This window comes from Cavia porcellus, unplaced genomic scaffold, assembly GCF_034190915.1.
Source record: "Cavia porcellus strain 051 isolate PalLab524CR breed Dunkin Hartley unplaced genomic scaffold, mCavPor4.1 scaffold_18, whole genome shotgun sequence".
In the NCBI taxonomy this organism is placed as follows: Eukaryota; Metazoa; Chordata; class Mammalia; order Rodentia; family Caviidae; genus Cavia; species Cavia porcellus.
In genome coordinates this window covers 21,145,129-21,169,873 of record NW_026947501.1, presented here as the reverse complement: position 1 = coordinate 21,169,873, position 24,745 = coordinate 21,145,129, and the positions used below count along the sequence as shown (strand labels likewise).

Genomic DNA, 24,745 nt, shown 5'->3' with positions numbered 1-24,745 from the left:
TAGTAATTATTCCAATATGTATAACTGAGACATATTACATGTAACTCTACTGGGCAGTTAAAATATGGTGGCAGCGATACCAGTGACACTGTCACCGCCGGAGTATTTGAATCCCACGTACAATCATTGACATCAGCTTGTAAGATGCTACATTTAAAATAGCAACTATTTCCACCAGTGATTTATCTTGAGACTATTTAAACTAGGATGGAGAAATGTACGCAATCCATCATATAAGCAGTTTGACATAGGAATGTTTCAAATAGAATATAAATTTCCTTATATTAGAAAAAGCATAAAGTTTAGTGAGGGAAAAATCCTGTCAAAGTACTTTAAACAATTACTATTTAAATGTAATAAAGTAATGCTAAATAAACAATAATTGGAATTATATTACACTAATAACACAGTGTCTGAAAGTCTAGGTTTAAATTTTCTTACTGAAAAATCACCTAGTAACATAATCTTTTGTACTGGATCATGTTTTGCTTTTATTTAATTGATTTTTATTACAGCATTCAAATAGGTTTTTTTCTAGAAAACATTTTGGTCGTGTGATATGTAAATTAAAAAATGGTATCCTCTTATAGTGCCATATTTGATAAGAAAAAAATGAAATTCCCACCCATATAATCACAATATTCAAAAGGGAAGTAGGCATTTTCTGTCTTGGCAACAAAATCAAACAGGAAAACAACAACGAACTCAACCCACACATAACTAGCTAAGCTTCCGTCAAACTTGTCTTCTGTGGAGCTTCTTGGGGCCACACTCTACAAGAGCTACTGGCTCTCAGCAATGAACAGGTTGATTTGAGCCCAGAGAGAAAAGCTACAGCAGCCAGGCTTAGAAATGAGGTAACATACACCCCGGAGCACATTTACCAGCTTAGTAAGTCATTGGAGAGCCATCTATATACCCCAAAGAACCTGATACTTTGCTAAGACAAGTATCCCAGTGACTACATTGGAAGGAGCTTCAGATTTTTACAGAGGTTCTTGAACCTGTGTATTTCTCATTTCTATTTGTGAGGTCCTACATACAGAAAGCATTTTCTATTTTGATTTCAGTTACTCACTCTAATTTATATGAGTTATGTTGTAACTCATCAGATGCTCTTAACTGCTGCCTCAGAGATCTAATCACTCCCCTGAAAAAAAAAAAGGTGCCCCCCGCATTTGTTTTTTCAATTGCCTTGCATACTGAGCTAAATTTGAAAAATGTCATTGGGCAAGGAGCAGCCTAATTCGAACATTGCTACTATTATTACAGTGTCACAAATACATTTTTGCAACTTTCTGAGTTTAAGCTCTTATTACTTTAAAGTCCACAATTGTACTATATTTAAAATCTTTAATAGACATTGTTAAAGTTCCGCAGGATTATAGCCTGAGTTCTGACTGGAAAAGATCATGAAAAACCCTAATTCTAAAGTCATCACTGCATCAGGGAAAAGGCCTGTGTTTTGTGACCGGTTCAAGGTCATGTGGCTGTAATGTGGAGCTGTTGGGGCCTGAACTGGACCAGACACCCACATCCTTAAATCAATGCCCCTTCCACCCTATCCAGGTCTTTATTTGCATAACCGAGTGTTTTATGAGAAATCCCCTTGGGTTTGCCTAATAAATTCTTTGAAAGTCCAGTATTTAAAGAGGCTTTTTATACCGAGAAGCAATTCACCATATAAAATAACAATTCATTAAAGAAACATGAGAAAAGAAAACAACTCCAAAGATTTCAAATTTCCATGGGCTAATCCACTTTCAATATGCAAAAGGTAACCAAGGAAAGAAATATATTACTTGATCATTGATTAAAAATGAAACACTTCTAACCTAACATTACTGCTTTTTCCTACCTCGCCATGATTTCCACCTTTAAAAAAAAAAAAAATAGCCTTCTTATCCACCTCAAACCCCTTCAGATTAATTTAGTAAGCAATGCCTAGTGCCTGCCTAGAAGAGAATTCATTGATAATTTATGGAAATATCTACTATAATCCAGTGGAGATGACTTTTTTCCAGCTTTGTGCATCAATAGATAATCAAGGCCTTAAAGTAGCCTTAGCTTCCCATTACCTCAGGCAAAAGAATTCCTGAAAGCGTGCCTTGAGGGCACCTGAATTATATACTCCATTAGGAGAGGAAGGCTTTCTGCAATCCATGTGTAACACTCACCAGAACCTTTCCTGTTTATTTCTGCTGTATGAAAGCAGAAGCATTAGGAACAGAATTTTTTAAGTGAAGACTTATGTACATACAATGGAGAAACCTTTCAAGCAGGAGCCAGATCACCCCCTTCAGTCCCTGGCAGTGACCTCTCCCGAATAAAAGGTTTCTATTACATCATTAGCTCAAGCCAAAAACAGCCTTGGCTTAATGCACAGTTTGTTCTTCCTACTGTTTTTAGGCAAATACAGCTACTTTACTCCCATCTGGGAGGGAAATTACACTGCTGGGTTGTAATCTAAGACAAGATTTTCATTGGAAGCAAATGCTTTCAATCCAGTGTAAATACTGGTGCATGTTCAGAAAAGCCTAAAACAATAAACCCTGCTCCTTTCCGACACAGTTAGGGAAATGGAGAAGATGGGGAAGGAGAAGAGCATAATAAAACAGAGTATTCTAAAAGCAAACACTTTCATAGATTTTAATAAATTGTTTAACCTCTTCCACTTTCGAAAATTGAAAATTGATCTCAGAACGTCTCGACCTCGGAGGAGAGTCTAAATGGTCAATTGTACCTTTAGCATTTCCATTCACTCTGCAATTTGATACAGTCACCTCTATGCAGTCTCTGGAGGATTTATTTCCTTTTTTTATTTTTAAGATCACTAAACAAACTTGGAGAACCGCCGGCCGACCACACGGCAGCAGGCAGCAGCTCTGAACCACATTTGTAAACTGTCAGCAGTGACTTCATTCCTAGAGCTGACTTCTTCTGCCGCCAAATGAAGGCAAACTGAAAAGGTGGAAATAATCATAAAAATGATGCTAGTCCATAAACAAGCTTACAGCCTCATTAGGACAGCAGTAGGCTCCAGTGGCTGATTTATGCTCGTTTTGCTGATGCTATGAGGAAATGCCATAGGGCAACTTTAGCCAACTGCTAATGGTTTTTGACAGCTTCTTAGCAACTAGTGCAAGCAACGTTGTGGCGTTTGCTAGTGACAGAAACCGAAAATGTCATATTATCTGCCCATGTGTCATGAAGTCCGTGTGGCAATTAACTAGTGGGCCAGTGACTGAGGGGCCAGAGGCTCCTGGAAATGGCCTTTGGCTATGCAGAGGCAGCCAGTGGGCCCTGGGAACACAGTGGCTGCACAAATGTATCGTTCTAATGCAAAATCCACTCCTTGGCACTTCCTGGGCTCCGAGAAGACCTACACTCAGGTCCTTTTCTTTCCCCTCACTGAAGTGACACTTGGTCTTGCTCTCTCTCTCTCTCTCTCTCTCTCTCTCTCTCTCTCTCCCAATCTCTGTCTCTTACCCTCCCTCTCTTCCTCCCTCTCTCCCTCCCTCTCCCGTGCTATCTGAAGAGTTGAGAACAATGTGCATTGATATGATTCTCCGAATGGCTCTTTAATTGGCAATACCTGGTTCTGTGCTCTCAGACGCTGGATTCAAAGGTGCTAGCTGTTTTTCTGCTCTCTCTCAAATTAGTCTAAAAGGATTTAAGATCACTGAAGCAGACTCATTGCCTGTCAGCTTGCACGGTGCAAAGGAACTCTGCACAGCAACAAGACACTATTTAAAAAACACCCAGCTTCTAACAAGCAGGAGGAGAATCTTGGCCACACTTTGCAGTTTCCGAGCTATCAAAACCATGCACTGTATGTCAAACTGTCAAACCTTTCAGCGTGGGCCATTTGCCCTTTCAAATAATATTTAAGAATTGTTTTTACAAAATTTTATAGGCCATGGTCTAGTGAAAGAGGCCAACCAACAAAGAAAGGAATTTGTACTACAATTCGTCTACGGACAATTTCTTGTGAGACCTGGGCCTGTCCCTACGGAGCAAGGCAGGTGACCTGTGGCAGCTCCCAGGCTGTCAGAGAGCTCAGATTTCAAACACGCTCAACTCAAACATCCCGAGTCGCCTATTTAAGCATGCCCGGGCATTTAGACTGTGCTATCTCCTGCCTTTCAAGGCTGGATAAAGCGGCATTTATCGTATTCAGGCCATTCAATGGGTCAGACTGACCCTGTCAGCAGGGGCTCCTCTCTGGCAGGTCAAAGCTCTGCTTTTACTTTTCTCCCCCTACTAACTCCCTCAAGGGCTGCAATTCCCAAAAACCTGCTGGAGGGAGGTTAAAACAAAACAAAACAAAACAAAACACCCACATCCACAGCCCCCACACACATACCAAAAAAACTCACCTAAGATTTACATCACAACTGATCAGAACTCCTTGTGTCAGTGAGCATCAGGTAGCAATAAAATGTGTCGCCCCTCACAAGGTACTCTGTGTAATAGTGGCAAAACCCCTCATGAGGGACATGAACTTGCAACTTCCCCAGGCAAACGCGTGTGTAAAGTTGTGGAACTGCTTGGCTAGAAGCCACGCTGGAAGCCACCATAGACTCAAGAATACTTTCATCTATGGTTTTGTTGTGGGGACCCCATTGATGTGAGCCATATCATCTCTTTTAACGCTTTCTTTTCTCCTCTTGCAGTATTTAGGGATACAGTATTTGTCCTAAAGTGTACCTGAAGTCAAGAATCAAGGACATTGATAATCATGTCTTTCAATGCTGGGGAAATTCCATTTTGCTTTGAAAGCTAAGTGGTCAGCACAAAAGCTTGTTAGTAAAAATATACCTCCAGTTGTATGGTGGGTAAATTTTCATGTAAATAGGAATACTGTAGCATATTGTGTTTGGTGGGAAAAAAAGCACAGCAAAGAGGGTTTCTGCTTATTCCTGTATGTTTTTTCCCATAGCATATCTATAATGAGGAAATATGGCATCTTACCTCCAAATAGTATATAGAACATGCCTGCCATTCTAGTGGCGGCAGGTACAAATGACTTGTCAGTTTGGAAAGGGTGGGTTGCTTTTGTAGAGGTCTATTTTGCATGTGTTGGATGTCCAGGAATGTTATGGAAAATGTAAAAACTACCTCCAATCTCCTTCTCCACATTCTGGCGGAAAAGTCAGGTAGGACAACTTTTCTGTGTTATGTTAAGAAGATAAATGGTGAGATTTATAGACATTCCTTCCTTAGGAAGCAGCTAGAATGCTTCAGAGGTCTTAAGGAGGCGTTTTGTCTTCATTTAGAATGCATAATAGCTGCCAGAATCATTTTTCTAAAGCACATATCTGATCATATCACCCCGGCACTTAAAATCCTTCTGTGGCTCCCTTCTCCCATCTGCCTTCAGGATAAAGGTCAGACTTTTTAGCCTGGTAGGAAGGCTCTTCATGATCTCTCTCCTGGGTGTGTTTCCAGCCTATAGATACGACTCTCACCAGCCCACCTGGTCCCAAGCACTCTCGAAATTGTCATCACCCACATCTGGCTCTCTGATTTGTCCTGTTTCCTTAGATCAGTCCTTTCCCTTATGGTGTCCCTTCTTCACAACATGGCCAACTTCTTGGTGACCTTTAAGGTGCAGCTCAACTGCTACATCAATAACAAATACTTGCCAGATTCTGGTTGGTCTAAATGATGCCCTGCAAACCCCGCCCTCGAGTAATTTTTCTTCTCCTGGCATCCACACATTGTCCTCTTCTGGGACACTGATTTCTACACCTGTCCTCTGGACCTGATTATAGCATATTTGAAAGTAGCAACCAAGTCATACCCCTCTTGGTTCTCTAACTACACTGTTACCCAAATGGGATGGGTAAAATACGTCTACTGTTTATCAGTGAATGAGTGAATAAATGAATGCACTCTCTTTTCACTGCTCAGAGAAAAGGCATAATTGCAATTACTACTTGTTACCTTTTTTTCTGAGACATATACAAATTAAATTCTTGAAAAATATTCATCGATGGAATTTGATAAACAATTATCAGCAAACATAAAGGAAATGCATTCTCCAAATCTAGGATGTTTTCTTGAAATTAGAAGTTTATCTTGGACAAAACAGACTACAAGTTAAGGTACCAGAATCCTTTATAATATTTGCCCCAACCCTTCAGAAACATACCACTCTTTTCTGCAACTGTTGCTTACAGTGCTTTACCTGGCTTAGTATCTTGCTTGTGCATTTTTCCTGAGTTTAACTTTTAAAAATAAAGCACAGGCTAGGTGTTTCGGCCTTAATTTTTCTCAATGAATTAATTACCTCATATTCTGCTCTCTTTACACACATGCTCATTTTACTATAGCAAAGAAGCAGTTGTTTCTGGGCAAACAATTTGTTCCTGAGCTTGGACTCCAGACCTACACTTTAAACATCTGTATTCCGTGAAACTCTGAATTTCCCTGGTTTTCTCCAGTAGTGGTACCAGTCTTTCCCACAGTACTCTGTACACTGTCTCAGCCACAGGTAGTCTGAATATCTTAGCATCTGACACTCAGGAGCAGAGGAAATGTCATAAGATCCTAGGTAACATTAGGAAAAATACTGTTACATGTGTTAAAACACATTCCAACCCTTAAATCTTAATACATATCTTCAAGAGAAACACAGTGCATTTCAGGTATCTTCAAGTCTTAAAACTAATATATGTAAATATCAAAAGCCAGTGATTAGGGGCTGGGGATTTAGCTCAGCGGCATAAGCACCTGCCTTACAAGCAGGCAGTTGTGAGTTCGATCCCTGGTACCAATAAAAAAAAAAAGCCAATGATTAATGTGTATGTTTCATTTTAACTAGGATTCTGTTAACTTCTTGGCCTCCATTTTATAACTCTTCTCATTCTTAGGTATTTAAGATGTTCTTGTTCTTAGTTCAAAGTGATTCACAACTGATCAAAGAAAAACAACAAAGGAAAGAATGATCTCACATATTTTGCACCACTATCCACAGCTTTGCTGAGAATTTTAAGGTGATTCTTTTGAAAACCAAAGAGTTAGCTGAGGGTACACACTGTAGCCACGCTGCATTCTACCAGAGGCTTAACAAATACCCCGTACTACCGACACACCAATGATACAGAGGGCCAAGACAGACCTAGGGACAGAGGAGGAGAAGATGAACTTATTCGCACTTATTTTAAAAATGTCTCGGTATGCTTCCTAAAGTTGTTTCCACAGAGCCTTTGTGACAAAACTATCTCTTCCTCCTTGAATTTAAGTTTGTCAAACTCGGTTAAGAAACAAGTAATAGGTAACCATTGGGGAATGAGCTCACAACTTTTTTTTTCCCTCTGTATCTTTTGGGCAGCAGAGAAACAGACCTAAAGTAAGAAATGGGAAACCGGAGCCTGCAGAAAATTCCTCTTTCTGTGAAAGCATTGTCCTCCTCTTCTAAAGGGTAAAATGTATCATTTAAAAATGAGCCCCAGATGCTTAATCTTCCTTTGCATTATCTGTCATGCTTGTTTTTCATCCACTCCTTCAACAAAAGTGCATTAAATTCCCACCACATCTCAAAGCCTATGCCAACACCAAGCGACACGAATGGTGGACAACATAGAAAGAAGTTCTGTTTCTATCAAACACTTCAGTTAGAGGGGACAGATGTCAAACAAAATAATCACGCCAAAAATGTGCAGATGTGCACTGAGCTATTAGTCAGAAAGAAGCACAAATTTATGAGTGTATGAAGTAAAGGATTGACCTAGGTTGGAGAGATCTTAAGCAGAAATCTGAAGGATGGAAAGAAGTCAGTGGTGCGTGGTGCACAGCCTACAAGGGCAGAAGGAAAAGGAAAGAGCTGCGGATAAGAAGAAGCAGGTACAAAGATCCTGTGCCTGTGGCAAGACACAACTTTAGAGGAAAACCTGGGACAGCAAAACTGAGTCTACAGGGCTAAGAAGAAAAGGGCCACACAGGGACACATGAATGTTTATCCTTAGGATTTTGAGAATTGTGTATTTCTCTGGTATTTGAACTGCATGCACCAATATTACCTAAATTTTATCAAAGAAAGCCTCACTCTTCTGTGACTTTTCTAGTTCATCCTCACAGATGTCCCAACTCCAACCAGACCGAAGCGTGAGGGAGGATGGAAAGCAACGTGTCTATTTAGGAAGATCTCAATTCAGACGTAACTTAAGACCTGGCACTGATCCATAAGCAGGTCTCTTGGACATTTAGGACATATTTTCACATAGAAGCAAGTTATGAACAGTGTTGGGCTCCAAGGCCAGCTCAGTAAATGCAAAGTAATTCACTAGGTGACTGAAGCACCAAAGTGTCACATGGGCCCTTGGGGTGTGAAGTCAAAAGGTACAAGAAGTCAAGTTTCTTTTCATATTTCTGTGCACGGAGTTAGCATAGGAAAATAGGGTCATTGCTCTGTGTCTTTCTCCTAATGCATAGCATCCTTTTCCTGAAAGGTACAAATACTCAGCACCTGGAAAAGGCTTTTGCCCACTTACCTGGAGCTGTCTTCTCCAGCTCTGAATTCACCCTCAGCATCTCCCAACAATCAAAAGATCCATCCTTGTCCGCTCATTGACCCAAGTCAGATTTTAAGTGCAAAGCTACCCCAAAGATTGCTCAGTGCGCTCCTCATCTTGCCCGAAGTATGGGCATCTTAAAAGGAGATGCGTTGATGTACATGACTCTGACTCTTTACATGGTAGAGTTTCAGCTAAGTAAACAATTAAAGGTTTTTAAAGCACACATCTCATGTTGGGAAAAATTTTTGGTTTTGTTTTGCTTTTTAAATCAACAGATGTCACTCTCATGAAAGAGCCCGGTGTGTTTCCAATTGATTGTTACATCGCTCTCCCTCTTTCTTAATTTGCCAACTCCTTTACTTCTAGATTTGGAAAGCCCTGTGCTTCTGAACACTCTTTTTACAAAAATTGTCATGACAGTGGATGGTTCTGCGGATATAACACAGTGTGAATATAAGCTAGACAGCCAGGTTAAATATCCATGTGTATATGTAGGTCATTCATAATTTGGGTGTTTCTAAGTCAGGGGTTGCCAGCCTGTTGAAATAAATTTGGAATAACTTCTTTGCTATAAATAACAAATGCAATTGAGCTTCTATCACTTCATGATTCTTCACTGTCAACACAAATAATGTAGAAAACATAACTGGATGAAAAATATGGAAATAAGCCAACCAAATAAATGAGCCCTGGAAAAATATTTTGTGGATCACACACCAAAAAAAAAAAAAAAAAAAAAAAAATCTCCAAAATCTTACTGTGTACTTGGGGATATTAAAGGGAGACAGTGAACTCTAACTTCAAAGAATGCAAGAATTGTCAGAGGTGGTCAGCACTCACATTTAGAGTTTACTTAAGATTAACTTAAATTTTTATACAAGTAGAAAACTGTGAATGATACAATATGCACAAAGAAATTTGGTTAATTTTCCAAGGGTTTTTTTTTTTTTCTCCTTGAGTCATTGTACTTTGTTCTTTTGAGATAGGAATATCTTTTTATAGTAATAATATGAATTTTGGCTTGAATTCCTCTTAGGACAACAACACCAAATTAGTTGCCTATACACAAAAGAAATAATAATGATGAACAGTTAAGAAAAAAAAAAAAAAAAACGGGACTGGGGATTTAGGTCAGCGGCATAAGTGCCTGCCTTGCAAGCAGACAGTCGTGAGTTGGATCCCCGGTACCCATAAAAAAGAAAAAAAAAAGAAAAGAAAAGAAAAAAAAACCTCGGATTTTACACATTTTTCACCCATTCAATTTTTAAAACAACTGAACACCATGGAAAATCTCTACAAAAATAGCATCATTTTCTGAATGGAATTTTAGAGACTTCAAGACATGAATACACTGCAAGAATATTACTGAACTCTATATGTTTACGCTAACAGTAAAAAGAATGGAAGTCCTCCAGGTTTTTAAAAATATACTTGGAAATGTACAGGCAAAACAGTAAGAAATCATAAACTTGTTTTAAATTAACAGCTCGGAAAGCATTTCGAGAATCAGTGCTTTTAGTAATACAAATTCATTATTTGAAATACTCCCTAAAATACATCTTACATTAATAGTCAAAAATTTCTATACAACCATGAAAATAGATTTTTTTTTTTTTTTTTAGGAAAAAACTGATGTCACACAGGATAAGGGGAGAGGGAGCGAGGGAGGGACAGAGAAAAGGCAGGAGGGAGAGGGAGACAGAGAGAAAGAGGAAAAAGGAACAGGAAGAGGATGAGGAGGGGGCTGAGAAAGGAGAGAGGGACTGGAACTTATTTTGGAAATGTCTCCAAAATCTTATTTTCAAATCTCTATAGTATTCTGCGTGTTTGTTATTTTGTGTGCGTGTATATGTGTATATGCATATGCTTTTACACAGAGAAGATAGCATTTATTTATGTAATAGGTCACTTCTTCAACAAACTTCATTATATAGAATACCTTAAAAAGTTGGATTTAAAAACATGTTTCTCAGGGCCTGGGGATTTAGCTCAGCGGCATAAGCACCTGCCTTGCAAGCGGGCAGTCGTGAGTTCGATCCCTGGTACCGATAAAAATGAAAAAGACAAAAAAAAAATGTTTCTGAAAATAGCTTAGAAGCAGTGGTCCTCTACTTTGGCCTCATATAGAATCATTTGGTAGCCTTTACAACCTCCTAGTGCCTATGCAGCACTGGAAATCAACTAAATTAGTATTTTAGAGGGAGATAACATCCCAGAAGTAGCAATTTTTATGCAATCAAGTTTGCAAACCACTGAATTAGAGCTATAGATTGATATGCTTAAAACTCATATAACGGGCCAGTGATTTAGCTCAGTGGCACAAGCGGCCTGCCTGGCAATCACGAAGTCTTGAGTTTGATGCCTGGCACCGCAAAAACAAAAACAAAACAAAACAAAACAAAACCAAAAAAAAAACCTCATACACTTACTCCAGAAAAACAACCATTAAAACCTCAGTTAGAGAGAATAGTTACATTTCCTTTAGACATAGTTCTCCAAAGTTCACTCATCTAGTGTCCTGCCTCCTAGTTTATAGACCGAGAGCTTTATAAAAATACAACAATAAACAGGGGAAAAATTAGAACCTAAGAAGCACTGTACACTAGGACCATTTGGCATATTGAAAAGCAGCCCTATAAAATGTTTAAGAGACTGTGTAAAGAAAATTTGCAGCACAGTACTATAACTCACCTGTCTACTAACTTTAAATTATATTTTGAAACATTTGTTATAATCTGATCTGATAGAGCATATGTGCAACCTGAAAATATTTTCACCAAGTAGCATTACAAATCGTAATATTTTAAGCAGTAGCTTCTGTTGCTCTGGATCACAGCACTGTTGAAGGACACCAGAGAAACCATGATAACGTGGCTGTGTTCTACAGAAACTCTTCCCTGTGCCCTCTCTTCACCGCTTTGTGTGGTTCGACAGAGCACAGCCATCACAGTAAGGATACTATGAGTTATTTAAATGTGTTGCACCCAATCTATCCTGCCACTCTCCCAGGCTTTTGGGGAAGCTTCTCTCAACGTGCTTATAGGGAATCCTTCTTCATCTTGCATCTGTTCTCAGTGATAATGGGGTGTGAGAGAAGACACAGGTGAGTGGAGGTGGAGCCACCTGAAGATACCTGAAGGTGGAACACGGGGAATGAGACAGAAGGACTCAGCGAAGAAAAGGATTCTGGGATATGGCAGAAGATGAAGGTCAGAAAATGCCAAGGACCAAGTTGTGGCAGTGGGGACGGTGCTGGTGTTGTGCTCTTCTGCTCAGTTAGATTTCTTTGCAAGGAAGTAGGATGGGACTAGGTGGTAAAGCATGGGGTGGTAAGTGTTTGAGATGCATAAAGAGATATTAAGCATAGTTACAAGGAAAATTAATCAAAAATAAGCTGGAAAAAATTAAAGGCTGTTACTCTTATTATAAAGTCACGAACACATCCAATGGTTTCTAAAGCAGAGGTTTGTGGAGTACTAGCCTGCGTCTATTGTTGCATCAAACTTTTTTTTTTCTAATGAAGGAGCCTCCAGTTCTTTTGTGGATTTGTAGTACCACTCATATAAGTCACTCAGATAATTAGCGACAAGTGCTAGCCTTTCAAAATGAGCACACTTTGCAAAGCAGTGCCTTGACTTTGTGGGCATCATAAGATAAAATTTTCTAGAGTAGCCTACTCAAACTTCCACAGGAATACAAAACACTGGGAATCTTGTTAAACTGCAGATTGAAATTCAGTAGTGGAGGAGCCTGAGATTCTACATATCATACATCTGCCAGGGTCTCTGGGTACTGCGGTGCAGTCCAAGGATCACACTGTGCATTTTAGCATCATCCCAGAGGATGTTTCCTGCTGGGCAAATAAAGCCAGATAGCATGTTGAGTGCAAACGCATGCCTTGCTACAGAGGAAGATGTGGACGGCCTTTCTTCACTCCACGCAGTGGACACTACCTGTCCCTGCTGGACAGCAATGGCTACAAGGCTATGGGGTCCTTACTTTGAAGATGTGGTACAATTGACCTGGCTAAGACTACTTATCATTTCAGGATCAATGATATTTCTTCCTGTTAGTGCCACAACCTCTCTCCCCTTTCTCTCCCCATCTTGTAGGAGATCACATTGTTTTGCCTCCTTCCTTGGAGAAGAGGCCTCTTAAGAGGACAGCTTAGCCCCTGAAGTCGATTGTCTGGACGTATATAAATCCTGTTAATCACCATATAACAGCTGTGAGATCGCAGGCAAGTTACTCAACTGCTCTAACCCTCTCCTCTGTCCCTCTGGAAACAGTGGACCGAGTAATAGTTACTCACATCTTAAGAGTTGCTAGCCACATCAAGTAAAGCCAGCTGCTTAGAGATGTTTGACATTTCACCTGGCAGCAGTGGCTCAGCTCCGTGGATGAGTGTTTGTTTTTATTTTGCTAATGAGTGCTTCCTCTGAGCAAGGGGACAGCTGAACCCTTGACCCAACCCTTAAAACAATTAGTGCTATTCTTGTCTTCTTTCCCCATCCCATTCCCACTCCTAGGAGTTAAACTTTTCAAAATAGCTACAATCACTGCCCTATCATTGCATATCACCTTTTCCTTTTTTCTCCTTCCCTTTCTCATCTTTCCTTTCTTTTCCCTTCCCTCTCTAGTCCTCCCCTCCCCTTTCCCTCTCATCTCCTCCCCTTTCCTTTCTTTTCCACGTTTGCTTCAGAGTGAAACAAATGGCTGTGCTGCCTGAACAGCCCCACTGCACCACCCTGGCAGCCTACGGGAGGATGGAGACACACTGGAAAGCCGCTTTTACTGGTACTCTAGGCCCCATTTCCAAACCCTATATATTGTGCCTTTTCTATGTATACATCCTTAGAATAAAGTTCAGTTTATAAATTAGACATAGTAAGATAATAGTAACAATAATAAAAATCAAACAATTATAACAAGATACCATAACAAAAATCTACTTGAAATTGGGACTTGTTTATTTCTGGAATTTTCACTTAATATTTTGGACCAAAGATGACCTTGAATAATTGAAACTGGGAGAAGTAATACTGCAGATTAGGGAGTTTACTGTAAAAATGCAAATTTCAAAATAGGCTAATTCAGAATATCTTCTGTCCTGTAAATAATATTTCTGCAGCAGTTGTTATTGGCAAAGGTTTTTAAAACTAATATGAAGAAAAAATTCTACCATTCCACACAATATCTCTAAGATACAGAACAAAACGAGATATACTGTAGAGAGGTGAGGCTAATATTTCATGTCTCATGTAGATAGTAAGAGCAATAAAAATACTAAAACAATTATTTAGCACTTTCTAGGTATCTTAAACCATAGATGACATAGATCTAAGGTCAAGTAATTCCTGCGAAGTTCTGGAAGCTGAAAAAGTTGTTATCACAGTAAAAGAAAAAAAAAGTCAGTTTCTTCTACAGTCATTTGTTACAGATTTTCAGATTGTTTCCACAGTAATAATAGAAACAATACTAACTGATGATGGTAGGCCACACAGAGGTCACACACCTTGATAAATGCTTTTCTGAATTACCTTATTTAATCCTTGTAATATCTCTACTCCACAGATAAGGAAGTCAGAATGGCCTGCTACAGATAAGGAAATTGGAGTCTTTGTGGATTTGAACTCAGATCTGGCTCCAGGCTAACCACCTAATCACTGCAGAACCTCCCTCTCCATTTAGTCTCCCTAGATTAGATAATATCAAAGAAGGTGCATCCTTCACATCCAAAATCTTCAGGGGTGATAACAGTCCTTTCTCGCTGCTGCCTGGCCTCACCACCAGCAAAAAATTCTCCCTGAATCAGATCACTGCATTCAGATTAGAAGAATGAGACACAGCAGATCATGGGCTCTTACATGAGTGCTCAAGAGGCACAGGAAGGAGGAAAGGTCAGGTGCAAAAAAACCACATCGGAAATATACAAAGAAATGACAAATACTAACTGTTTATGGATACAGAGAAAGTTTACCAGAATGGGAAGGTAGCAGTCAAAAATAGCCACATTCCAAAGAATGCAGGGAATTTTCTGAACGTGTCTCCAAAAAACAAAGGAGAAAATCATATTTTAAAGGACTTCGTGTCCAAGGAAGAAGCATAGGGGCATGGTCTTGCCTAGAACATGAGGTCCATTCCTGCTTTGGAGGCCCAGGTGGAGTCACCTACAAAATGATAAATACGGCCATGGCTGAGACACAGAGAAGGGCAAAGTAAATATTTCTCGTACCATACAAACATTTCTAAGTCCACACCAGGAATCTGAAATTCTGCGAATAGAAAAGGCAGAAGGTGCCTGCATCTTCTGAGGCTGCTGTGTGCTCCTGGACACTGGGAAAGTCACACTTAAAAGGAAGGCCAAGTTGCTCAGCTAGAGGTGAAAGAGACCAACTCACAGCTCCAGGCGAGTTTTGCTCTCACTGGCAGCCTACTGTCCCCTCTTGGGACAATGGGAATACAGAAATGCAAGCAAGGGTCTCATGAAACACCTGGCTGGCCGGAAGGACATGCATACACTGACCCTACTAAAATGGTGCAGCAATGGCCCATCCACTGATCAAGTGACCATAGCTGGGAAGGGTTTTTAGCAATGAAGTCAAAGGCATGAAAAGTTGAAACCTACCAGGGGCAAGAAGGACATGCATAACGGAAATCAACTGACAATTTCCTGCTCTGCTCTTGGTACTTTCCTTGCAGGGATGGTGACCCCAACAATAAGCTGAGTAGGAAGCACTAACCCCTTTTCTTCTCCTCACCAAGTCCTTTCTTTACCAGGTCTGAACACTGATACCATCAACTGTCAGCTCAACGGCATCTTTTCCCTCCCCAAAAGACCTCCGAATGCCAGTCGTAGGCTGTCTGACTTCTGAATTGGCCTGTGGCCTAGAATTCTTTGTTGCTGGCCCTACCTTGCAGACTGGGCACGCAGAAATGTCAGGCCTGAACTTGCTACATCCTTTGGACACTCTATCTAGGACCACCCAGCTGCCTACATAGAGGCCGGTTAAGTGCTCCAAAGCCACATTCCTCTTAATAAGGGCGGTGTTCTGCCCTGTTCCAGCCCCCTCTTGCTGCAAAGAACTCTGATGCTTGAGTTTAGCAAGACTCCTAAGCTTCAGCATTTCCTGCTTTCTGGTGTACAAAACTGGAAAACAGCCCCAAGTCACATCCATTCAAATCCAGGTGCTCTGTAGGAAAAAGATTTCCATACTGGATAACGAAATAGGGCATGGGGAACACAGACAGCCTCCTGACATTCTATTTATGCTCAAAAATTATCTCTTTCAGAAACATCTCCAAAATAACCCTCCATAGATTAGGAATCTCTGTAACAACAAGTGCTCCCCGTGTAGCAGAGACAACCAGAAGAAAAATCAAGTATTTCCAGCACAATCTGATCTGAGCAGGAGCAAAAAGTCAGGAAGGTGAGCAGTGCAAGCTCAAAGCTAGATAGCTGTCTTCTCCAGTTAAAAGACTCAAGTGTGAGCAAGTTTTAAAAATAGGTGATTTGTGCCTAGTACTGTGCGCATGTCTGTAATCCCAGCTACTCTAGAGGCTGAGGTAAGAGGATAGCAAATTTCAGGCCAGCCTGTGAAATTTGGCCAGATCCTGTCTCAAATGAATGGTTGGAGTTGTGTTACAGGGTACAGATAGACTTTACTATAGATCTGTGAGTAGCTTAAGTAACTCAGTGACACAGAACTTGCCTAGAAGGTACAATGCCTTGGATTTGAACCCTATCACTGCAAAAAAATGAAAACAAAACAAAATATCCATATGTAAATGCAATGTTACAGAATCAGCATAATGTGGAAAGATGATTTTCATCAGAGAAGCCAAAAAACTTTGAAGGTGGGGCTGGGGGTTTAGTTCAGCGGCATAAGTGCCTGCCTTGCAAGCAGGCAGTCATGAGTTCGATCCTCAGTACTGATAAAAACAAAAAAAAAAGACCAAAAAAAAAAAAAAAAAAAAAACTTTGAAGGTATGATATGTGTCTATTTTGGATAAAAATTGAAATTATGAAAGCCAGGGCAGATGACCATTGTCACTTCGGCTAGACAATAGCTTCTCTTCTCTACTGGCTCACTTTCCCTATTAAAAAAAAAAATAAAACAAAACAGGAATGTGAGTGTTTTGGAACTATGCTATCTGCATGTGAAATGACGGTCTCGGTTTTTTCTGAAAATTGGCAGTGAGTCAACAACAAATTCCCAAATGGTCAGAATGATTTCACAACATTGGGCCACTGCTTTTCATCTTTGCAAATTTCCTGCTTCCTTGGACACATGCTCTCAGGGTCAGAGCTGGAACTGAAGGCCCAGGTCAGTCATCCTCTGTACACCCTCGTGAAGTGACTCAGTTCTTCCTCGGAACTCAAAGCAGTGGTGGTGACATGGAACCAGCTAATTCAAAGAACAGTGTGGGAACGAGTGAGATTATTATATATGTAAAGCCTCTTGGGAAAATGTGACATATAAAAAAAGTTCTCTTGGGAGAACTTCAGGATCACCAAGTGTAGGGGTACGTGCATTTTCTAAGTACCAATAGTTAGATTTGCATGGCCTGTTTACATGCAACTGTCCCTACTTAACCAGGAGCTCCTTAAGCATGGGATATGGTCCTGTTTATTGTATATAGCCTCATGGCCCAGCACTAGCAGCAGGTAGTCAGTATTTGCCGAATGAATGGCAGACTGAAACCATAAATCTATTTAGATGTATTTGAGATTATTTAAGGTGGTTGGGGTGGTAGAAATGTATAAGTTCATAAGCTGTGCTAGAGGAAAAAAAGTTAAACTTTTTACCCTGAGTTTCCTCTCTCTCTCTCTCTCTCTCTCTCTCTCTCTGTATATATATATATGTGTGTGTGTGTGTGTGTGTGTGTGTGTGTGCGTGCGTGTGTGTGTGTTATATATAACACAGAATTTATTATAATAATTTATTATAAGAAAAATTTAACAAAGCATTTGGTCATGCACTCTAGAAGTTTGCTAAACCCTAACAAGTGACTGGTTAGTGGACATAGGTGATTGAAAGAAATGCTAAAAACACCTCATATTATTCCATTGTTTGGCCACAAGTGAAATAATGAAATGTGACTTTCATTCATCTGATTACATCTATGTTCCTACACAGCCCATCATACTGCCACCTATATGTGCTGCAGGTAATAATACATTCCAGGAAGCAAAAAGTGAACTGGCTAAAGAATTGTCCTTTAACTGAGTTCTACTTATCACCAAGTGAAACACAAGTTTACTCTGTCTGTCTGTCTGTCTGTCTGTCTCTGGCTCTCTCTCTCTCTCTCTCTTACTCTCCCCCTTCAGATGGGTCTGATTAAGCAATGCATGGGTCACTCAGAGAAGCAGCAGTTAAAAATGATCATTTCACACTTAATGAACATTAGCATTTTTAGCTGTTCTGTGTATTAAAAAGTATATCATAAAGTCCTTGTCATAGTGGGCTGCGTGGTTTACTGTGACAGGAGTCATAATGTATGGTGAAAGGTGGCTTCAAGCAGGCAGGAAAAGTTTTCCTGTTAATTTGCAATGAATGAAAATTAACATCATAACCAGTGGAGGTTCTACGTAACCACTCCAGAGGGGATATATAAAGAGTAACTACAACTTCTTGGCTTATTTTATTATTGATACAAGGGTAGAAGAACACCAATATCATTTTCCAAAGATATAGGTGAAAAAAGGAATTCAGATCTAAGGCAATAACTCTTAATGGTAATAACAATAATAATAAGACTTAAGGTAAATCGGGTCTAACCTGAACTGTAAAACAAGATACAAATACTATGAGAAGATGGCAAACCCTGTGTTGAGTGGGGAGAGGAAGAATTACAACAGACAGAATCATGTGCATTCTTTATCCAAATGTTAAGTCTATCACTGGGAGGGTGCCAGGGGACAGGAGCAGACTATTTAGCCCCAGACTCACCGCCAATTTATGCCTTCAAGATTGGACTATAGAAAAGTAAATACCAACATTTCTGCAAATTAAAGCTGCTTTACAGTTTTGAGGTAGCAGGTAGTCTCTAAGGACAACTAGGGTTGTGAAATCTCGAGTTTGAATATTACGGGTCATCTGCTTATGTGTTTGTTTGTGCTGTACAGACCTGTCAATCAGCATAGCCCTCAAGCCCATCCCCAAAGTTTAAAGCCCACCTTGGTGGAATGTCAGCCTCCTCTGATTTCTCTTTATGAAGATGTAGTGGAATAATAGCTTCGAGGACACAGGTAATATAATAGCCACACATGAGGGTGAAATAGCAGGCCCCCAAATGTACTCAACAGCATAACTAAGAAGATGTAAGTCTCCTCAGAGAAATGAGGCAAAATGCTGACCACTTTTATCACTAGCATCTCATGAATCACTGACACATCCAAATAAGACAGCTGAGGAGCTCTCGGGGGTCTCTACCTTAGAGGTCTGCAGGAACAAGCAGAGGGGCTCACATGTGCCAGGGGGATACCTGCATCAAGGAATAAGCACTTGTATCCTTCTTCTACAGCACCCAGTCTCACAAGAACAGCAGCTTGCAGGGCTTCATTGCCCAGGAGGCAATTTCTTAAGAGCAGGGGACGATCAAGCAAAAGAGGAACTGACATGTGTGATGAACACAGCAAACCAAGCCGGATTGAGAATTAGACCTCAGCAACCCCCGAGTTCCACTTTGGAAATCTGTCCAGTAGATCTGCACCCAAACAAAAAAACCTGCATGTGCATCTATTTTCTGACTCCAGCAGACTTATGAGTAGTATCCATAAGGCCAGGACTTCACACGGACTGAAAGGCTTAGGGCTGCCTGGCACACTGCCTGTCTCTCCTGTTCTTGCAGGCATGAGGCAGTCTCCCAGAGGCCTTGCCAGGGCATGTGTGGCATGTGTTGTCACCTCACCCAAACTTCCCCACACCTATAGAGGCACACACACACATGAGAGAATGCTCACACTTTTTGCATTTAATGAGCTACTTTCCCTTTCGATTTTAATTACTCCTAGCAACTCATGACAGATGCATAATTAAATATCCACAACAAACTGTGCTCTCACAATGTTCTGCCCAGTTTGGCACAATGGAAATTCCCTTTGAAAAGACAGCATGGGTGGTGCTAATATGTTTCTGGGAACAGTTTTCCATGGATCAGTGGAATGAACTGAGGAGATGGATCCAAGTGAACTGCTTCCATCACGAATTAAAGGAGTGTACCATGTCTCCCCTGAGTATTCAGCTAACATTTTAAATGGCTGTCAAGGAACTTTTGGAGGCCAGAATTTGGTAACCCCCAACCATGCATTCTTATGGCATTTTTTAGTCTAACTTGATAGATGGATTCCGAAAACATACACTAAATTCTAAAATGTAAAACAGACCCACTTGTTTTAGGGCCTGCACAAACAGAGGACTAGGAGAGTGGAAATAGCATAAACAATGTTGTTTATATCCAAAGCCTGAGAAAACTGCTGTACTTTCCTACAAAATTGCAGGAAGTATCTTGGTAACCCCCACCCATTAAGGTGGAATCAGAACCATATTTTCCACACGACTGGATACCTTTTTCAGATATGTTGACATTACAGGCTCTCAAAGGAGGAGCACAATTAATAAAGGATGGTTTCCCTCTAACCTGCAGCCGAAAAGGCAGAAAATCCTAGCCAGGAACAAGGCTAACAAGTTAAAACTAAGTGAAATCAAACACAGTACAATGGTTGACGTGAGAAACACTGAACACTCTTACTGTTCTGCTTTGCTTTGGACCTCAAATGCAGGCATAAAGATGGTTCCCATAGTGGTGCACCTGAAGGGGCAGGACTGCATACAGAGAGGCTGCATTTCTGCCTTTGAGTCCCCAAGTTTTATAACTTTTCTTGGACTAAAACTGTTTTATTTGTTTCATCTGTTGTCTTCCTTAATATACTTCTCTGGTTTTTTTTTTTTTTTTTTTCCTTGTTGTTGTAACAAAACTATATTTAAAAGCAAGCAACAGGAAGCTTTTACTTGGGAAGTTGAGGTTTAAGCACTCAGTGGCAAACAATGAATGGCAGAGATAAAGATGCAGTACAAATGGTAGGGAACAGACTTTTGCTAGTTTCCTGCCAAAGTTGACTTGCGAGCATGTGTGAAGCCACGATATGGACTAAGCGTGCTATTTTGCTTTTATTTACTCCAATTTATTTGTTCCTGTGAGAACCTCTATAAAAACAAAGTGTGGGGACAAACAATGGGAGGCTTACCATCTCCTCCTTGCCAAGGTCTTTATTTTACACATTATCAAATGTTTTCATCAGGGGAACTCAGTCCATTCATTCAACTCTGTGAATCACAACCCAGATCATATGGCATGGAGAGGGAGGGCAGTTTGCATGGCCTATCATTGAAGGAAAGACAGAAAGAGAGAGAAAAAGAAAAGAAAGAGAGATATCCCCCTGTCACCCATCCTTTCTCTTTGATACTTTACAAACAAATTTGTGGCATTTTATAACACTTTAATATGGCCACCATGTCCCAAAATACTTGTTAACGAAAGCTTTTTTGTAAAAAGTTAGCTCATGGGTCCATAACACTATTTTATCACCGTTCTCTCTTTGGCCCCCTTCCCTAAACAGGTATCCATGTCAAAGGAGAGCCCTTGAGTTGGGGGTTTGTTTGACCTAGGTCACGCAAAGGTCAAGCTTTTCACCAGTTGTTAACACAAAAGCTTCCAGCCAACCCACCCTCCAAATCCGGCTACACAGTCTGTTTCCATCTGCAAATGCGCTATGCACATTGGATTTTTCTCAGTTTTGCAGGAACTAACAATCCCTTCACTGTGAAGTGGTCTCAGTGACAAATAAATAGGTCAAACACTCTTCGGTGAAACTGTAGATGCTGAACTTGCCAAATATGGAAATGTAATGGATTTTGACTTTTTCATTTTTAAAAAGGCTTTTTAAAGTGTTATTTTAAAACCAGTTGAACAGATTGCTTTATTCCTTTATTGAACTTCAAGGGCTTCTGTCTTTTAAGCAGTTTTATGCAATCCAAACTGTATTCTTGCCTCTCTCAACGAGATCAATATTTATTCAGATTGATTTTTAAGATTTACATGTGAAAAATAGATAAAATTGGATCAAATATAAACCAAAACTAATTCTGTCAACTCCCATGAAAGTCAATAAAGCCCAAATAAATTTAGCAGATTTCATCTACCTACATTTGAGAATTGTTTTACTTCATTATTTCTTATAAACTTACTGAGCAGAAATTTGCTTAACTCTTACCCAAGCTTCCCTTACCGAAACAATAAGACTCTCTATGGAATATTTTGCACTTGAATATTATCACCAGGATAGCATATGGCAAACTAGCAGTAGGCAGTTTATCTTCATCCTCTTTGTAAGCTAAAATTAGCACAATGCTTTTGCAGCACTCTACACTTGACTTAGACCACAGTGATATTCTCTACAATGCTCTGCTTGTCCCACGTCCTGCTAGCTTCCAATATTTAAGCAAATTGGTTGAAGTTTTATATTAACAATTGCAGATACATTTTAGTGCAATATAACTCCAAAGTAATGCAAATGATAAATGTAAACCTACTCTATGAGGACTCAACCTGAAAAACCTACTTTCATTTGCCTTCTTTACTATTTTAGTGTTTCAACTACAAAGTAGTTGAAATGTTTATAGAGGGTAATTGTACCAAGTGGGATATTTATAAGGTTCTGAAAGTAAGACACAATTACCTTCTTAAATGGCGAAGGCTTATTTTTATGCTTGTTTACCATATTCAGTTTTTCTTAGTAATATGTCCTTGCTACTAAAAATGCGTTGTTGCTGAGAATGAAGCATGCACTTTCCAAGGATTCAATGAAGGTGATCTGCCAGTGCAAAGAGCTTACTCTTTAAACAGGAAAGCAGCTACTGAAAGGATTACAACACAAACAATGATTTTAAAAACAATGGAAAAGGTTTAAATAATACATCCTTTTAGTTGGCCTGTTGCAGTGTAATCTTCTCATCAAATAGTTAAAGACAAAAAAAAAATCTCAGGAAGAATTAACTTTGGAAACACAAGATTGACAGGTAAGTCACAGAAGTATATTTACATTAGGAAGATAGAGCCCCTCTTTCCCCTTTACCCCACCTCACTTTAATGCTATTTATTCAAACAGATGTTACATTAACAAGATTCTGCTGCCATTTTCACTAACCAACAGAAGACTGAAGTTTCTATTACTCTTGTGTTCAGCTTGTTATTAGCAGATTAGTTCTAAGATGAAAAACAAATGCTGGTTTTATTAAATAGGTTTTTAAAATCTTCATCGTTATCTTGAAGAAAAAAAAAGAGAAGATAAAAATTCATCACATAGTTGACCTAGTCATTTTATTCTCTAAAGTATACATTTTGCCAAAGGAGAGAAACAAAAATTCTCCACAGGCCATATAAGGTAATTTCATGCACAATCTAACTAATAAGATCTTTTACATGATATAATATATTAATCCTTCTATTCTGTTTATTCCTAATCTACACCCGTCCTCCAACATAAAATATATTGGGAGGAAAATCAGAATACAAACATTTACATAGGCAAATCACTTGAAAATTTCTATAATAGCCACACAAAGTATTTTACATTCCACATCTACTCAAAAGGCTAATAAAACATTTGAATTTTATCAGCTGTATCTGCAAATAAAAGACTTAACTCAGTAACTCTGCTTTGTATCCAGATAGAAAACTCAGATATTAGAGATGACTTGTATTTTTTGATTGCTATTAGAATGCTAAGTCCTAGATTCAGAATTTCTCTCCATTAAATTATGTGGAATTTAGTGACTTTCTGCAAATTTCAATTTATATGTAAGATGTTTATTTAAAGGTTCTTCATTCTACCTACAAATGGAAGGAAAATTTCAACATGGTTCTTAGGATCTCAGTGTTTCAAAAGGAAAGGGAAATATTTCCATGCCCTAGACCAACTAATTTTACTTACAAAATAAATTTCATCCCAGCAAGTTTCCGTGTTTTTTCCAATTTAGAAAACATGAAACTTGAACCCCAAGGAGAGTAGTTTTCAAAATCTATAACACAGCCACTAAGAAAGACACTCAAAATCTCACAGATTAAATTCTCATAAACAAATAGTTAAAATTTAAATTGATCACCATAAGCTAACCTTCATATATAATCAAGAACAACCTTACTTTCCTGATGTCTCAATTTATTTCAAAGATGTGACAATAAATCTTTCAGAGCTTTGATGGAGAATATAGATATCATTGAAATAGCTTTTGCTTCAGAAACCCATATATTCTTACTCTTTTAACTGAAAAACAATAAATGGTAATAGATACACAAATGTACATGCATATATATACATATATATATAAATAATATGGAAAAATGTTAGCCATGGTTAAACATGAATAGTGCATAATTAGGATTTATTTTACTATTCATTCAATTTTTATATGTATAAAATATTCATAATAAAAAAGTGACAACAAATCATATGTGGGAAAGGATCGAAATGCAATATTCCACAAATCTTGCCCTATACTTTTAGTTTTCCAGGTAACCTGATAAATCAGGTGTGAAGATTCCAGAACATTGTAACTGAATGGTAACCCATTTGGAACAATCATTATCATAAGTATAATAAATTCTTCTCTTTAAAAGCAGTGGGATAATATTTTTCTGTTTAGAAACCAAATAGACTCCATTGGAATGGGATATGTTTTCAGCTAGCACCAAAATATCAGGTATTAACGTGGAGGAAAGAATACTAAAGCTGATTTAAGTTCCTAATTGATGATTTGTTTCCCCATAATCTTCCATAATCAAATTTGCCTATCCATTCTTAAAAACAAGATATTTTGAGTTTTATTTCACCTACTGCAGTTGCTATATATCTAGTTGCTATATATATTTGGTGGTCTGTAATACTAACCATTGATTTCCTGTATCTTAAAATTTACCACTGAACATGGACATCCTGAAACTCAAAGGCCCAATACTATACAATAGCTTCATCAAAGATCAAAGATTATTGTATCAAAATGAGATCTTGGTGCAACTCCATCACCGGGCAAAAATTCATTCCCCATACTAACTTGGCTCTTGCGAAAAAATTTCACCTAAGACCCCTGCAGACTCTCAAACATAACCCAATCTGACAGTCACAAAGGGGTAAGCCATTCGATATGTCACCTTTCCTGACA

At 39.1% G+C, this 24,745-nt stretch overlaps 1 protein-coding gene across 2 annotated transcripts in view; it reads right to left on the bottom strand.

The window, feature by feature from the left end:
- Nucleotides 1-24,745, bottom strand: part of Meis1 (Meis homeobox 1) — a 127,920-nt gene that overhangs the window by 56,218 nt on the left and 46,957 nt on the right. The gene's annotated exons all lie outside the window — the stretch shown is intronic.